Consider the following 18287-nt stretch of genomic DNA (forward strand, 5'->3'; position numbering starts at 1 on the left):
TTGACAACACAACAATTCATTCATTTCCTAACATCACAGGTCATGTACTGTATTTTAACTTAAACAATAAGGCCATTGTTCATACGGGAAAACAAGCACAGTTTACGTAAAGGTTAAAAGACTGAAAAGGTTAAAAGATTGAAAAGGTTAAAGGCTGGTTTGGTTTTGGCGAGCTGTGATTTGCTTCTCTCAGGTGAAATGTGGAGGCTTCATGGTCTGGCAATTTGCTGAGCTCTTTGCTGGAGTGCCTAGAGAAGAGATGAGAGGCAGCTGATTTACTGTGCCTCAGTTTTCTCGATGGCCAAGCTCGCCTTATTGTTTCCTTGTGCTGTATTGAGCCCTGCTGTTTTCATTTATGTCGTAAACTTTGCAGGGAATGGACTGCCTCCTTCCTGTATGTTTATACAATATCTTATTCCACGCAAGCCAGATAGCATCCAAAAGCCTTCTTTTCCTTCATAACTTTTTAATAGATACAAAGAGGTTGTTCAGTGTTTTAAAGGGGATGCAAGGATCAAAATCCTTGGAATTTCAGTGGAATTGGCTGCTTAACTGCCATTCAGAGTCTCTCTCCTCTGTTCTTTCAGCCACCAGACAGCTTGGGGTGGGAGTTTTTATTAAGTCACTATCTAAATCCTGTTTCTTTAAGGGACTTTGGATCAGGACTTCTAGTTCTCCAGCCACTTGGATTTATCAGCATCGGAGAGGAATTGTGAGGATCACTCCCCAGCAGAAATTACTTGTGTCACACTGATAAAGTGGTATTAAAACTTGCAGCAATTGTCCCCGATCAGCTCTGTTTGTTAAGTTCAACTGTTTTTCTCTCTAGAATATGCTGCAAATGATATTTTATAGCCAGCCTAAAAAACACTTGCTCACTAAATACTGGTTTTGTTCTATATTGAAATTCCAGAGTAGAATTTGGTACTCCTAATTAGAGGTGAGGTACAAAAGTATTATTTAGTCAGAGGTGTGGTAAGAGAGAAGAACTTAAATGCAGTAATATTGATGTTTATGCTAGAAAGCACAATTTAATCATTTAAACTGTATATGTAGAGAAGACTGTAAGCTACTGATTTTAAAATTTAGTGCTGATATTGTTTATACAATTGTGTAAACGCTACAGTTCTGTCATTAAGTTTGCCAAAACAAGTGCTTGAATTTTGGCACCATGAAGCAGATTTTTCTAAGGCATTTAAGAGTCTAATTGTGCTGATACATGGTTTTCAGCAGTTGCTTGTACAGCCTGGGTACCAGTGGCTCTGACTACTTGCTCCACTGGGAACCGAGAGTTCTCAGCATTTCTGAGTCAGTCTGCACTACTCTAGGTACTCAAATAGGTATGCAAAAACTTGGGTGGCTTTCCGGACTTGGCTTAGCATCTGGATGTATCCAGTGTGCTATATACTTGTACAGAACACATTATAAAAATAAGAAAATGCACTGTTTAATATAACCTGTTTTAAACTTGCATTCTTGCTCCTATCATGCAGAGTAGTAGTACAACGCTTTCTTTCTCTTCTAGCTGTATTTCCCGGATAACACTGTTGTGTCCCACAACAGGTAGACGCAGATAGCCAGGGCTGTGGATGCTGGTGTCTCTATGAGATCATGATGTGAAATTTCAGTATAATCCCACTGTAGTCTTCTGTTTACACAGCTATACTGTCCTGGGACAGAGAGTCACACAGATTGCAAGCATTCTTGCTACGAGGAATCTGGGTCTGACAGGAACAGCCAATTCCCAAAGCTCAGCTCTGTTTAGAAAACTGGCTCTATTATCCGAGATTATGGCAGAGAGCAAACACCCCTCCAGTTTACCATAGCTTTACCATCAAAAGAAGCTTTCTTTTAGGAGTTTGAGTTACCAAACAGAGCATATTTTCCCAGGAATGAGCATTTGCTTCAAAGATGACAGGCAGGATTGCACTAAGCATAACGCTGCTGAAGTTGGTTTTACTCAAAATAACCACAGAGCGGGAAGCCGTGCAGCGTGTGGCACAGAGATGTCTCACCAGACCACAGGAGCTTGCTTGCACAGGGAAGTAGGCTGGCTGCATACATTTACAGCTGCATCCTGGCTAATAATTCTTGCCGAGAGGGGTTTTCGGCATGTGGACTTCCAGTATTGGTTTGGCCCAGGGTTACATCTCCACTGCCCAGTGTAGGCCAAACCCATGTGTAAAGGTACCCTCTGAGCCATTTGTTAGCACAGTGCTGTAGGGGACATGATACCGCACAAGTAACCGGAAAACTGTTGACTTGAAAAAATATCTTTTATTGTAAAACATCCTCTTTCAAAACAAAAAACTTCTGTTATTTATATGGTCGAGCACACTATGTTTGGTGTATGAGGGGAGACTGCTGCGTATCAACACACTCCACATTTCAAGTATTGCCCTTCAGCCATATTTCTGCTGGGGAGTGATTACTTTGTTAGAATCATAGTTCAATGAAAAATATGGTTCCTCTTAGCAGATGCTCAACCCCTACATAGCAATTACTGTCTAATGTTTATTTTGCAGTGGTTACTGAGAACTGTTGAGTCACTGACATCTTTGTTGAGAGTCCTGGGTTTTTTTTATAGTGCTATTTGATGAAGCCAAAATCTGATTCTCCATGTCTATTGTTTTTCATGGGCTTTTAGAAAACTCTCCTAAAAAAGGCAATGTTAACTGATTAGGGGCCAGCTAGCACAGCCAGACAGAAACACCAGAAAGTGTGAATTCTGAGTGTCATCTTCATACACACAGAGGTCAAGAGACTGACACGGCACATGCAGATAGCAAGCCTTAAATATATGCCAAGAGCATAAGTGTATTTGTAGTATGAACCTTGTTAATCCTCAGTTCATTTTCAAAAATGACTGAGTGAATTAAGAACCTACATTCCTTTGTTTTAATGCGATGTTATGCCAAAATCCTTTGAAAAAGGTGGCTTAGGATCCTAATTCATTTAGGTATTGCTGGACATGTTAGCCACGGTGCTAAGGGAAGAATAATACTTCTAAGGTTGAGTCAAGCAATCTGGATATAATTTTCAATTGTCACAGGGACCCTGTACTGTTTTGAATAAGTCATGCAGAGATTGCTTGAGAAAAGGATGTGAACTTCTGACTGGTATCCACATTTTCAGTATTAGATTTTCAAAAATCCCCGTTTATTTGTCATGTAAACCTGAAGGTGCCTCTATTTCTGCTGATGATTTTCCCAAAATGAGTAACCAGATAACTGGCCGTGGCCAGTACTGCTTGACTCTCAATGTTGCCACCAACTTAAGGACTCAGGTCCCCTTGCAGGCACTGGGGCCCAGCTTCCCTGCTTGTTCCCTGCATGGACAGGAGCTCCCCTCAAAGGCAGGAGAGGGATGGCTGTTCAGATTCAGGGATCAGTTTGCTGGTGCCTCTGAGATTTCTCTAATGGAAGTAAACAGTAAGTAAACGATGTAGTGGGTATGAGATGGTTACTCATATGGTTCTTTCTGTTTCTTACCCTAGAGTCCCTAATGTGCATTCTTGTGTCGAGAACTACTGTTGATGCAGCACCACAATACCACAGTTTGGTTTTTTGTTTCTTTTTTTTTTTTCTCTAAAAAGAAGGAAAAAGAATCAATTAGATGCAATTATAATTAAAGTCTACTGACTGCAAGTTTGTTCTGGCTGATTAGACAAGCTGAACGAGAAATTTCTTGATCATGGAATCTTGTATCATACCACTGCATGTACAATCCTTTGTTTACACAGAAACCTCCATATTATGCTTTGTTTATTTTAAAAATCTAGTTCTATTTTTAAATATAATGACATGCCACTAAAACCAACAGAAGCATTGGCATATTCATTCACTCACAGCCTCCTTTTGTTACCATCTTTCCCCCTGGCAAATAAAATAGAAAATCCTGCCTTCTAATAGGTTCGTTTGTAAACTCAGCGGATGTGGGCAAATGAGGGGCAAGTGAGGCAGCTTGCCATGATCAGGATTCCTGACTCGTGAAAACAGCTTTTTGGCAGTGGCGACCAAGTCTTTGGTTTGTTTTGCTTTGGCTGGTCTCTAATAAGGCCCCCAATTTCCTCCTCGTTCTGGCTGCTGCTGAATTGCTGATGAATCTGTGAGGGCATCTCAGGGTCATCTGGCTGAGGGTTTGTGGGAGCTTGGACTGTTCATACAGCCCAAGAGGGCTGATTTCATTGTTTGTTACCTGGTTCCCTTGAACGGTTCCAGGCATGAAAACCTGTTAGATGCTCTTTTCCAATAACTCTTAGACGCTTTTGGAGACTTGCAAAGGAAATCCACTGCTAGATTCCCCACTGTGGTTTCATCCATTCTTCTGTATTCCGGTCAAGATGTGGTGTCTTTCTCAAACGGACACTTGGCTGAGCTGGGAGCTGTGGGATTGATGTTTGAGTCACTGGGTGAAACTGTATCATAGTGCTCTTCTACAGTGATATGATTTATGGTCCTTTGGTGCCAAGTATGAGAGGGCTTGGTGATGTTATTTTTAGGAATTGCTGGAGGCTTGATGCTAAGAAGTCTAAGCTCAGCACTCCAGAAAACCTCCAGCAGGACCCTCTCAATGACTAGCAGTGTAAGCCTGGATCAGCCTGTGCTTTAAATGTGCCTTAACAAGGATCACCCTGTAAAAGCTAATGCTCAGCAAATCTGTGCTTGTGCCTTGTTGGTCGTTTTTTTTGGGTTTTTTGTTTGGTTTTTTTGTTGTTGTTGTTGTTGCTTTAAAAAAAAAAAGGGGGGGGGGGGAAGTCAGAGTTTCTCTGTTAGACTGAACTGATTGTGTGCTTGCCCAGCTCCAGGTAGTGTGGGCATTTGCCTTGTGAAACAACCACACATTTTGAAGGCTGGCACAATATGATTGCTGTATTCAGCAGCCCAGGCTTCTTGGAGTTGCAAAGGACCATCCATTGAAAAGTAACAAGAGATCATGAGAAAGTTTGTGGGTGTTTACAGGAATTTGCAAATTTCCCATTCATTTTCTATGAGAGACTCACAAAGACTGGCATTTCCTGACCAAAAAAAAGAAAGGAGGGGGGTGCCGGGAGGGGTAAAAAGCACTTGTCTACTTCATATTGCTAATCATGTATTCAAAGTCGCAGAAGGTATAGAAAGAAGCTGAACAGGTCCATATGGGTAATGGGACAGATAATCCGAAGTCTGCACATAAACCAGACTGAGAACTGTGAGATTTCATGGCATGCAGATGGATTGTATTGCTGTGGGCGGCAGCTCCAACTCGGACTTTTCAGAGATTAGGTGGTCTGTGGTGTTGGCTCCTTCTGCACATTACTGGTCTTGGATGTCAAGATTACATTCGCAGTTCCCAAGTTCAAACCTCGGCGTACTACACACCCACAGATTCCCACAGTTTTGTTCTACAAAATGTCTCTTCCAACAGAAATCTCTCAGTCCTCGTGTGCTTTCTTTTTTCACTGTTGCAATGAACAGCTTTGTTCTGAGCAGAAGATTGAATGTAGCATGTTTTCCCACCTATAACTGGGGGTCTCGTGCTAAATCTGAAGAAAACAAGTATTACTAGATCCCACCCCCTTCACTCTTAGTTGCAGCAGGACATTTACTGCAACTGCACCTCTGAATTTCACGGCAAAGGTTTCATCCCTTTTTGCTTGCCCGCCTCAGTCGTTCTTGTGAAAATGGGTGAGGGAGGTTTTGCTCACAGTGTTGCTGGAGGAGTATCTTCATATGAATAACTCAATTCGTACAAGCAAAAGAAGTTCAATATCACATATTTTACTCTTCTTTACTCACTCTTTACTGCTTGTTTTGGTTTACTTTTCCTGATTAAAAAGGGGCACGTATTTAGTGATCAGTCAGAAGCTACAAATAATGAATAATATGTAATTTGAGAACCATCAATTAATGATTATAGCTCAGCAAGGCTCCTTTGTTGCAGGTGAAATACAGGTGCAGGAGGAAGACCACATTGCTCTAAAGAGCTGGAAATCTTCGCAAACAAAGTAGAAAAAGGATGGTGTGAGAAAGGAAACACAGTCACAAAGTAGTGACCGGTGCTACAGAAGAATTGACAGTAGACATCTAAGTCTTGTTTGTGAAATTCTGCTGCCTCTGTGTGTTTTTCATACGGCTTCTTTGCTCATGTGTTTAGTCAAGTGGATCTTGTTCTTTGCGAAATATAACCTTCTGCTTGGTTTAAGAACATATATAGTCCCACTGGAGCTAAAGAGACTCCTCGTGTGGCTGCAGTTAAGAACCGTATGTATGTGCTTTGTTGGACTGGGGTTTGCAATACATATTACAGCAGTAATTAGACTTGCTTAAGATCAGGAAAGAATACTTAGATAGTTTATTCACAGCAAATAATTCAGCAAGTCTGTCACCAGTGCACTTCTGGTCTGTATAGATATTGCGCACAGTAATTCATCTCTATAGAAAGAGCCCATCAATAAAGGCCACCCATTCTTTCGCAGTGAAGACCACCAATCCTTCAGTTGTCATGACTTCTCTGAGCCCATTGTTCCTTACTTCCTTTCTCATATAATAATTCTGACTTCCATGACCTTTCTGTCTGCTCCTCCAACATGGATTTTAGAGCACCTACCACAGAAACAAAGCTGAATCCCAATGATTATTGGTCTTCATTCCTTTCACCCTAGATGGAGCTGTATTTTCCTTTCACTCCATTTCCGTTTAGACTTTCATTTCCAATTCCTTTAAACTGTCTGTCTCGGCTGCCCGGTTTGCAAAGGCTTCTTGTGCTGTTACTGTGTTTTTCTCACACCCCTCTGAAAGCCACAAGGTCAAAACAATGCTTCTAATCTCATTTGAAATCCCTTGTGTACTTTGTTTAGTTATGTTTTTGTGCCAGTTTTCTTTACAGATTTTTGCTTTTAAATGGGGGTTGCAGTTTCTTCTCAGGGGTTGAAGTTCTGGCTTCATAGAAATCAATAAAAAGCTTCCGTTACCTTCAGTCAGGCCAGGATTTTATTCAGAGTCCTGAAAGAAAAAAGATTGTTATTACTTCTTGTTTCTACATCTCTAGAGTTTAACTAGACTATATAGAAGTTTAAGAAATATGAAAAACATACTAGATAAGAGTACAGGTAAGAGCAGAATTTCTTTTAGCCTGTTTCAGAAGGATGGGTTAGAATTTTTTTCAGATATATTGAACCACAACGGATTATTTTCTTAGCTTTAAATAGTACATTTGTGTGTTTTCTGCCATTCTGCCATCCTTATTTACACTGAGTGTGTTCCAAACCCCTCTGAAGATAGTGGAAAGACTCCCACTGGACTCAGTGAACTTGTATCAAAAACCCATTAGTGTTTCCTTACTCCACCTGAAGTCAAAGGGAAATTAGAAAGGCTACCTGTGGCATACAAGACTGCTCACTGCAAGAGACAGAGAAGCCTTCTTTTATTCTGTGCTGTTTACTGTCTCGTTTCAGGGAAAGCCTGCTTTATAAGGATGTGACAGTGCGCTGCCTGCTTCTGCTTCAGTATCTGTATAAGCCCTCAATCTTAATTTTTGCACTAATGTCAGACAATTAAATACTTGTTTTTTCTGCTGCTTGTAAAATAGTAGAAGGTGATAAAAGCTCAAATACATTCAAGATTTTTTTTTTTTACTGTTTTGGGCTTCATTCTCCATTTGCTGCATTTTTAGCACTTTTTTTGTCTAATAATTGCATATAGAATATGTAGATAATAGTCAAGTTTAGTCCATCTGAACTGTGCAGAAGAAATTTGAGAGGTGATACTTTGAGTGCAGGCAGAAGTAGGAAACAGCGGTGGGAACCAGCTCTGTATTTTTTCCAATATACTGTAGAATTCTTATTTTGGACACTTGGCAAAAATTTTATTGTGGAAAAATAGGCATCATCTTTGTGAGGTGTCCCTGTAAACATGGACAAGAACAGGTGAGGAATTAAAACAAACAAACAAACAAAAACCCCCACAAACCTAAAAAAAATTGCACAGGTATTCGGTAGGACTGTTCTTTTGTAACAGGAAACTTATTCCTAACTAGAGCTGTGGATGAGACACCAGGCACTCAAAGTTGCATTTGTTGCACTAACTGTGCCCTGGGGGTTTGCTGACCAGTTAGGAGGATCAACAGAAGAAACAATAAAACATTTTTATTAGCCTTGAAGTCAGACCAGTGGGAATTTTTCAGAGAAGGGCCTACCCTAGATCTTTTTCATAAACTAACTTCCTCCAAACTATTTGATAACAAGAGAAATAAAAACAATCAAAAGAGGGTGAAGGGGAAGGAGAGAAAAACCTACTTCTGTTAATTACGCAGATGTTTTAGAAATGTCAAAACGTGGCAGCCCCATACCATTTCTGTCAACCATTGGGTATAAGTGGTTGCAGACATGCTGTCTCTACGTCGGGAAACCGAGAGCAGGATGAAGTTTGTACGCACATGAAAACTACGCTCATATTGGGACCTGAACTCTATTATGTCAATGACTTGCCGCCTCATCATCATGATTATTGCATGCAAAGGTCTCAGACAAAACAAAGGGACCATGCAAATGTACACTGAGAGACAGTGATTTCAACTGGAGAAATGCTTTGAGTTGTTAATTGCATACGGTGTTCTCAGTGGTAGTGCTGTATGTGCTGCTGTCAGGTCAAATAGTTATTTCTGTTTCTCTTGCTGCCCAGGAACGCTGCAGCAACGGAGGTAAGGGATGACTGCCCCGAGCTTAGTTTGCTGCCCTCTGGGTCAAGCTCTGAATATTTTAATCTGGCAGAAATAAAGACCAGGTATCTCAAACAGTGGTACAGTTGGCTGCTAGATAAACTTGGCCTTTTGAGTTAGGCTTTTTTCCCCTCTTATGTCTTATTCTGTCCTAAATCATCATTGCTGTGAAAGATAAAAGCCCAAACCCTTGATTTCAATGGGAAATAGATACATAAATACCTTTTAAAAATCTGATTTAATAGTGCATCTAATATGCACTGAAGTTAATAGCATGCTCTGAATTGATTCTGCTGAGCATAGGCTCAGATCCTGTTATCCTAATGTGGCAGCTGAAGCTTTAGGCACTGCAGAAATGTGATTCTAAACCAGGGCTCTTAAGCAAGGTCACCTGATTTTCAGTGTTGTCTTAGTTCTCTTGAATTCAATGAAGCTGAAGCTACTTTCTTTTTTTAACTATGCAAGAGTTTTTTTCAGATGCCTAAAAGTAGCATCAATGGGCTCAATGAAACTTTTCTTGCAACTGTTGAATTTTGAGTGATTTTTTTTTTCCTCCTGTATCATAGTTGAGAAACTTAGCTTATGGGTATCTCTGTATAATTTATTGATCTTTATATTTAGACATGACCATCAGGATTTCAAAGCAATGAAGTTAATCTGTGTCACTACTGTCTCCCATGTCTTTGCACACTTAAAATAAACCAAAATTATTTCTCACTAAATATGCTAGTTAAAAACTTGGAAATAGCACAGTTGATGAATTGGTGACAGGTTGGGCCAACTTTTTTTTCCCTTCTAATTACCAGTTATTGATTTCCTTATTGTCAAGGTCACCAGAAAGCTATGGAAAACTTTATCCTAAAGTACTGGGATTACTGGCATTTTGTGCTATTTCTTGAAGAAAAAATGTAAAAAACGTGAAGAACTTGCAGAGTCTCTGCCCTCAAGTCTCTTTACAAGAAACTATTTTTTATTATTAGATACTGGACCAAGCTGCTCTGCAATTTTTCCACTGCTATTAACTGTAAATAACTTCCAGCTTGCATTAACCCTTTTTGCTCATGACAAGCAAAACTGTTTTGTATCTGCTGAGTGTAATGAGAGAAACAGATGAGCTGAGAGTTTGAGGTTGGGTCTGAAGCAGAGCTCTTTTGTGTTGGGACTCTGTTTATGAACTCCTCTGCTAACATTCTCATTCCTGACTCCCCTTAGAGAGCAGAAATATTTTTATCGGGTAGAACATTTTGGGAAATACATCTATGGTAATGCTGGATTTGACCTTGTGCCCGCTGAAGTAAATGACAACGTTCTTGTTAGCCTTGGGAAATGGCTATGCTCTGTAAAGATTGTCCTGAAAAGACATTAGTATCTATCTGATAGGTCCAAGCTGGAAAGCTGTAGCTCTAAATTCAATTCCTAAATCTCTCTGGTTGTCTAAAGGCAGCAAGACCTCAGATATGACTGGGGCCTGTAGATGCTATCTAACAAAAAATGCTGATAGGAATAAAAATATTAATACTTGTTGAGTTAAGGAGGAAAGCAGCTCTTTTTGAGCAGCTCTTGAGAGGGAAATTCTCTAGCCCTGTGTATTCCCTTCTGGAATGCCCATGTAATGCCGAGATCGTGTTCCAGTCTTGACTCCCAAATCCTCTGCCATGGCTTAATTACAGAGTGGGACTCTGGGTGAGAATTTTCAGATGCCTTTATGGACACTAAAGACAATGGAAACACAGGGAAAAAGTACATGCTTCAAAGTGCATGATGATTTGGAATCTAAAGATTCCAAGATTAAAGATGCTGAGATACCTAATGCAAGAAATCCTATGTACCTGTCAGGCTGCAGCTGACCCGGGCTGATCTGTAGCTTAAACGGTTTGCTCGTGCATATGAATCTGAAGAGTGACCCTATAATGGAGACAGAAGATGCAGACTTCCCTTTACACAGCGGGTTTTTATCTGTTTTTCTTTATATGCAACAGTATAAGCATCTCTTCTATGAAACTTAGAAATTTCTTTTCACATTGATTAAGAACTCTTATCAGAGAAATACAGCATGAAGTGGATTCATTTAAAATCAATCTTGTCCACATTGATGCCACACCTTGTAGATGAGGAAAGTTTTATATCTTCTCTCACTTTGCCACAAAAGAGGAAAAGAAGTGGTTACTATGACCATTTAAAAACTCTTGCACTAAAAAGATTCCCAGGTACTATTGCATTTTTTAATGGGAATTATGGCACAGAGGCACTGGCCTATAAAGTTCATTGGGTGTTTAAAATATGTTTGAGCTTCTTGGCCAGACAAAATTAACAGTTGGCAGGAGGTCACACAGGAACCTTTTGGCAGAGCTGAAAAGTGGTTCCAGCCTCCCCGTGGCCCCTGGAGAAGGATTCTGGCTTTTCACTTTCTCTTCTGGGTGTTGAACAAAGTTCTCCAATTCAGCTTCCGCTGAAGCCACCAGAATCTTACCACTGGCTTGAACGAAAATGAGGTCATGTATCAACTTTTCTGATAATACAGCTGCTCATCCTTTTATCTGAACTGTACCTACTTATTCTGGCCAGAAAGGTGGTCCTTAGAGTTTTACATACAACTTTTTATTCTTGTTCAGGTTGTAAGTATCCATGGTGGAATTTCTTTTGGTTTCTGTTGCAACTAAGCAACTGCCTTAGTTATGTGTTTTTTCTTTTTGCAACTAAACCTGTCAGCTTTTGATCTCCACCATGAGGAGAAAATCAAGGCCTCTTCAGGCTGTCTTCAATGCCTCTCCCAGTTACTCTCCTCCCATGGTGTCCCAGCCCTCAAAAATAATCATGACATCCAAAATAACTAGTCTCTGTTGGAAGTTGTGACCAAAAAGAAATATTACTAAGTCAATATTTTTACTGCTTGATTTTTTTCAGGACTCCACTCCATGGCCTTCAAATCACTAGCCAGGAGACAACTGTGGTTGTAGCTGCAATAGGCTGATAGATAAATCCCCTGCCCCATCCTGTTCGCTTCATCTGGGATTCTGAAACATGTTTACGTGTCAGAAAAGGTAAATGTAAGGTTCTTTGTGTTTCATCCACCAACTTGGCTGTGCTGCTAATAAGAATGAGTCTGCAAGGTTTTGGGACCCAGTTACTCATGGTTTTCTGAAATGGAAGTTGTTGTTTGATTCTGCTGAGCCTGATGCACCAGAACAGATCTCATTACAAGTTTGGGGCCCAGGTCACAAGAGAAAACAACATATGGATGAAATGCACATAAAGAGGAGGGAAGATAAAAGGAGCAGAACTGGGAAAGGTTTAGGCTGGTCAGAGGAGGGAAGGCTTAGTCTGGCTATCTAGTTCAGTCCCAATGCGATGTTTTGCATTTCTGGCCTCCATGGAGGCAGACAACAGAATAAATAGGAAAAAAAAAAAAAAGAAAAGCGTGGCGAAGGGGGAGTATGCTAGATCGAAAGCTACTAAGTTACATTATTGATGTGGAAACTTTGAATGTGTACATAGCCCAGAACTATATTTCAGTTGTGACAGTTTTGCCTCTGATAAGCAAGGTAACTGTGCATCCAAATTGTAAGATAAGTGTCTAGAAGAAAATATTTTCTTTTCAAAATTAAGCTAGAAGACTAAGATTTAGTGCCAGAAGGCTATACTGGGTGCTACGGTTTTTTTCCTGATGAGTTTGCAAATCTTCCTTGAATTATTAATTCATCCTGTTCATTTGAAATTTGAAAGGTAGAAGGTTTTATTGTACTACTCACCTGTGCATAGATGTCTGGGTGAAAAAGGCAGAAGGAGGAAGCAAGGAATGGAGATGGGCTTTTGCGTGTTGTATTTTGCTTTAAAGTCATATGTTAAAAATAATCCCTTTGCATTCAACTGTAGAAACAGTGTCAGAATCCACAGGGGGCTGTTGTGTTTCAACAAGACTGCTCAATTTGTTTTTGATTAAGCATAATTATTTATTGCAAGACATGCAAATATGTGTAATATCATCCAATTCCTGGAAGGGGGTGTGTGTTTTGTTTTTGTTTTTGTTGTTTCTCTCTGTGTCTTGGTTTAAATTTATATCAATCACCCAATTTTTTTAACAAACAAAAAGGCATGTATTTGGGATACATCTTAAAATCATTATTTATCCTGACCAAAAGAACAGCAAAAGGAGCAATCTTGAAAGATTTCTATAATGGAAATGAAACAATCAACACAGAAATATGAGGAAGAAATTACACCCATTAAATACATCTAGACTGATGAATGATATGATGACTGCCTATTCAAGTTGGAAATTTTACACGTGATTGAAGCTTTATTTAGTTTAATGAAATGTGCTTCCTGAATGCTGCATCTGAGTGACGGCGTGACCTAGAGCACAAAAGAAAGTATTATGTGATTAGACTGAGATCATTCTCGTTTAAAGTCATTGTGATATAATTTTAAGTTTTTAATTAGCAGCATATACTTTTGTATCCATTGCCTTTTTTATTGCGAATACCTTTTCAGGTCTTGTCCTTCCACAGGCTTGTTTGAAACTCAGCACGGATTAACAGCAAAAGGGTTTGGAATTCACTGATCCTTTGTTGTTGTTGTTGTTTTTCCCCTTTTTCCTTATCCCTCCCAAAGTGGTGAAGGAGGGGGGGAGGAAGCTGATCTTTCAGAATAGGCTCATCTTGTGCTGAGTTCTTTATATGGTCCATAGTACAGTCTTTAAATTTTCTTTAGCTTGGAATCCAACTTAAATCACTTGTTTGACCTATGAAAATATTGATCATCGTATCTGTTAAATTAGTGAAATTGTGTCAGAGTTATTGTTGAAGCCACTGAATCTCTAAAGTAATCCCTTCACCTCCTTAGCCACAGCAGCTGGGATTTCATGAGAGCTGTGGCATTATACTGCTTTACATCAGCTAAGAGTTTGTACCTAGATCTTCTACACTACACATTTCTTACCTCACTTCACCTTTATGAGCTCAGTCTTTACTTTGAAGCTGTTTTGTGTACGAAGCTGGAAGGCAACTAGCCACACAGAAAACACCAGTGTTTTGATTAAAGCTATTAAATCACATTGGACTTGTGCAAAATTTAACATGGTTCATAATACAATTTTATGAGCTATTGAGATTTCTGGCACCATAAAATGATTTTGTTAATGGGTTTCAGCAGTTGTTACTTAAAGTGATGTTAAAAAGAAATGAAGGGGGAAGTAAATGCAAGGGGTGAGCTTGCTTCTCAAGTCCACAGTTCTCTCCTTTCCTAGCTGGAGAGCATTAGTAGGGGTAAGCAAGCATTAAACAGATTCAATGTGCTCTCTTTGTGTGAAAGAGCTCACAGCGGACCCCATATTTTTAGATGAATATGAACTTGCTGACCACAATCCTGAGTTTTAGCTTGTTAGTTGGGTTGACTGATGAACACCCAGGACCAGACAGATAAGCCAGACACTTAATCTATCTACTGTATGTGTTCAGTCAGACTAAAGCTTTATCAATCATTTCAAGCTGCATTTCAAGAGCATATCGTATCGTTTCCCATTACCATAAATCACTGAATTTAGAGCCTGTAGCAATTTAACCACCTCCTTCATGAGGCAACTGAATCCATGTACCTGTAAGTACCCTATTTTGTGCCCATATGGAAGATTCATACCTCATAATTCCTTAGCACATTTTTCTTTATTGCAGCCCTCAGTTAAAATTTGAGAGGGCAAAAGAAAGTCAGGAACAGCCTCTCAATAAGAGTTTTAAAAATATCTCAATTTGAAATTTAGGATAATGTTCTCAGATCACTTTTAACTCACCACATGGATATCTTCTTGATCAGCCTTTTGTTTCCCGCTACAGTGAAAAGGATAAAACTAGTAAAAGGATATTAAAAATGCATGTGTGAATTACAGAATAAAATCCAATGCTAAGAGAGGCAAAAGAAATTATCTTTTCTTAAAGGAGGCTTCCCCACTTTTTTGCCTGTTTTAATACTTTCATCTGTTTTTATACATCTAGTTGTGCAAGCTAATCATATGTATGTTTCATAAAGGTAAAGCAGCACATTTACAGGTAAGGAAGGCCAATTCACCTCATCATTTGTATTTACTAGATACATAATTTAGGCTTCAGGTGTGCTCAGATCCCCTTTTTTTTTTTTTTTGCCAGAGCACTATGGATATAAGAACTACATCACACTGAAGGTTCATGTAGTCTGTAACCTGTTTCTGCTAGTAACCAAATGTTGAAGTAGAAGGTCTCAAGGTTCATAATAACAAAATGTAGGATAATCTGTTCCTCAGTGTTAGATCACCTCAGAGAGTCGCTGCAGTTACTGTCTGGCTTAAGCTTCAAGACGCGAGCTTTCGTAACCATTCCAAAACTTATGTTAGCATTCCGGATTATGACAAGCTCAGATATTCCCAACACTAACAGAGATCTGTGACTCCTTTTGGAGCCTTGCTAAGAAGGTCACTTACTTGTTCCACTTGTGCAAACAGCTTTCCAACCCTTGGCTCCCAGGAATAAATTAAACATCATGGCTTAATTTTTAGAAGCCTCCATATTTATATCGTCAGAATTTTGCCTTCATTATTTTTCGCTATTATTGTCCCCTTTTTTTTTCTTCAGCTATAGTAAGTGTACATTGGTGTGCACAGATTGCCTTTGGTCTCAGAAATTACTCTGCTAAATGGCTGCACAGAGCAGGTTGATAAAACACAAGAAAAAGGTGGTATGTGAGAAGCTGGTGGAGCCCATTTAAAGGCATGCAGTGATTGTATAAGTTACAGCTTATCAGTAGCAGGTTCTTTCATCAGTTTCCCTTCAAATTATATTTTCGTGGTTTATTAAGCATCACTTAGTGATGTTTGATTGGTGAAGTCTGAGTACAGTCTCTGTAGTAAATGGCTGGTCTAGATTTGGACCAGCCTTTGTGCATTATAAACCTGTCAACAAATACTATTTTCAGTTGTAGTGTAGTGGCTAGCACTGAAGAACAGTTGAGAAGGAGGCATGATGATGTCTATGGGAAAAATTACACATCACAAACAAATTAATTATATGTAACGCTTGGCACAACAAACACGAATTTTGGGCATGACCATAATACATGTTTTTACTGCCAACAATTATCATCTGCTTAAGTCACGTCTTGGATAAAGAGTGGATCTTGTGATGTTATGGTAAATGCACAGAATATGAATAAGCGGACACCTATGGTTTTAAGCTATATACATGGAGATTAAGTACTTGTCTGTGGATATACTTCAGGTACATTCAGACAGATTTGGTTTCCCATGCTAACTGCAGTGAATGAGTGGGAATATTTCTATGGGTTTCAGTGGACTTTTAGATTGAGTCCCACTGCCTGATGTCATACTTTGCTTAGAGGAGATTTCTGAGAACATGCAAGCCTGAGCATCCAAGGGGCTAGCAATACTGGAGTGATTGTAAAGGGCCACGGAAAGGCCCTTTATTTACAAGTTAAATAACTTCCCCAATGTATTCTGGTGAACTTTAGGCAGTTGGTGGTTTGTTTCCCTTACTTAAAATCACACTGAGGAAGAGGTAGGGCCACATTCTTTGCCAGACAACAGATCGGCTGCTTACAAATGTTGATCAGCTGTATAAAGCTGAAGGTGAGACTACACTAAGATTTAAGTTTTGGATTCATGGACTGTGGGAAAACTAGATATACAGCCTTTTAGGTTTCCTCTGCTGAAATGCAACTCTTGATCACTGTAATTTTGAATGATGCTTAAAGGGTTTCTCGGACTATGTGAACCACAGACTGACCCAAGCTTTGCCAAAGAATGAAGAAGACTTGTTGTGCTTCTTCATAGAATATTTCTGAGATTTGTCAGTTCTGCTTACAATCCTCAGGCCTGGGGAAATGAACGGAAAGTGGTTTCCAGGGATATTCCGCTGATAATTATGAAGAAACTCACAGCTACACCACAAAAAACCTTGTAATGGTACTTGTACTGACAAATGAATGATAGTGATGAGGATGTAGTTTAAAAATACAAAAAAGGCTTTTTTTGTTGTAAAACTTGCTTCAGGAAATCCTGCATTTTAGCAGGAATCTTTCACCTTTGAAAAATGCTGCATTTTAAGAATTTATAGTGCTGTATTATCTTTTCCCAAGGTAGGAATTTTGGGTCTAATTTGTGATACACTTATGTAAAGTGAAATTCAGTCTGTAAAGATACTTCTTTCCTGAACATTTTTATTACATAGCTATGTAAATGTTCTTATGCAAATAGAGGCAATAATTATGGCTTAAGGCTATATACATTACAAGTAGGGAATTCCTCATACATTTAAATACATATTTTAGAAGCAGTTCTGGATCTGATTTGAAAATCTACAGTGGAGTGACACCAGCTTACATCACCAGTATCTTGCCTTTTGAAATTCAGAGAACTCATTAAAAATAAAATTTGCGGTGGCGGGGGGGAGAATAGCGTTATATGACATAGCAAGTGAGCACAGGAATGACTGGGAAGAGAATGGTACACTACAGATGAACTGGATGGCGGACAGATTTGCAGTGTTGTAAAACACATGGGAAAAGTCCCTTCTGTTTATTTTTTTTTTCACCCCTCCTTATTAATTTACCGCAACCACAAGCCATGTGTTCCAGTTCCTGTCTGGGAAAAGAGGCTGGTTAGGCCATGTTGTGACTTAGTCGAACCAGTGATGTAAAAGCAGCTGGAAAACCCCAAGAAATTCTGAATTGCTCATAAAAGAGCCAAGGAACGTTGTCTGTAAACCGCTCAGCATAGGGACAAGTCCATTCTGGTCATATGATTGCGCTCCCTGTTATGTATTAACAGCTGTAATGAAGGAGATCAGCAGCTGAAGATCAAGTGGACAAAATATTTTCAATGAAAGCTTATGCCTTAAAATTATTGGATTCACAGTCCACCCAAAAGTTTATGTTCACTGTTAGCACGTTAGTGACTTCTGTGAAATATCCCAACAACCACCTTTGTCAATGTACGTGGTAGATGTGCTTCATAGAGATAATGCTGAAGCTTGCACTTTCTACTGTAGCAGCTGCAGCCCAGTTGAGTTGAGTCAGATTTCACACCATTTTTACTGACAGTCTTTGCTCGTTGTCTTATGTGTTCCCTTTTCTTGGAAAACCATAATTCTTTTGGGATGGCTTTTGAAAGACATGCCTAAGTGGATGATATAAATTCTTAAGAAAACACCACCGGTCACAGCTACCTTGTGCCCAGGCTACAAGCAGTAGGTAACACGTAGCCCTCCTGCACCAGGAGCAATCCGGGAAACCGGTGAACTCCTGCTTCAGCTCCTCCTTTACCTTTTTGCTTTCAAGGGAGCGAAGAGAAGCATGTTCCTCTCCCTTATGTGACACAGGTAATTTCCTCTTCTACATTAAGGATGCATGACAGGCTTGAAGTTCTCTCTAGCCCTCCCTCTTTTCCAGCCACTCCCAAAAGACCAAGCTTCTTGCCTGCCCTCAGCTAAGACCTTTGATGCAGTTTCCTAGGTAGAGACAGGGGCATTTTTATTGTCTGTATCCATCTCTTTGCCAGCAGATATGAGCACTAACAATTTTCCATGCAATAACGAAAAGGGAGGAATTAA

At 39.6% G+C, this 18287-nt stretch overlaps 1 long non-coding RNA gene across 3 annotated transcripts in view; it reads left to right on the plus strand.

Annotated features, from left to right (window-relative positions):
* The window catches only part of LOC148053084 (uncharacterized), a 207323-nt gene that overhangs the window by 119128 nt on the left and 69908 nt on the right, over positions 1-18287 (plus strand). For 2 of the 3 annotated variants that reach the window (XR_015708803.1, XR_015708802.1), the window contains exon 3: positions 11602-11738. This is a non-coding gene — a long non-coding RNA (uncharacterized LOC148053084). Of the gene's footprint in view, positions 1-11601; positions 11739-12836; positions 13338-18287 lie in introns of those variants that run through there. The other variant, XR_015708801.1, reaches the window with a different exon arrangement.

Source organism: Nipponia nippon, unplaced genomic scaffold, assembly GCF_047370975.1.
Source record: "Nipponia nippon isolate SJK-2023a ecotype South Korea unplaced genomic scaffold, ASM4737097v1 scaffold_4, whole genome shotgun sequence".
NCBI classification, from domain to species: Eukaryota; Metazoa; Chordata; class Aves; order Pelecaniformes; family Threskiornithidae; genus Nipponia; species Nipponia nippon.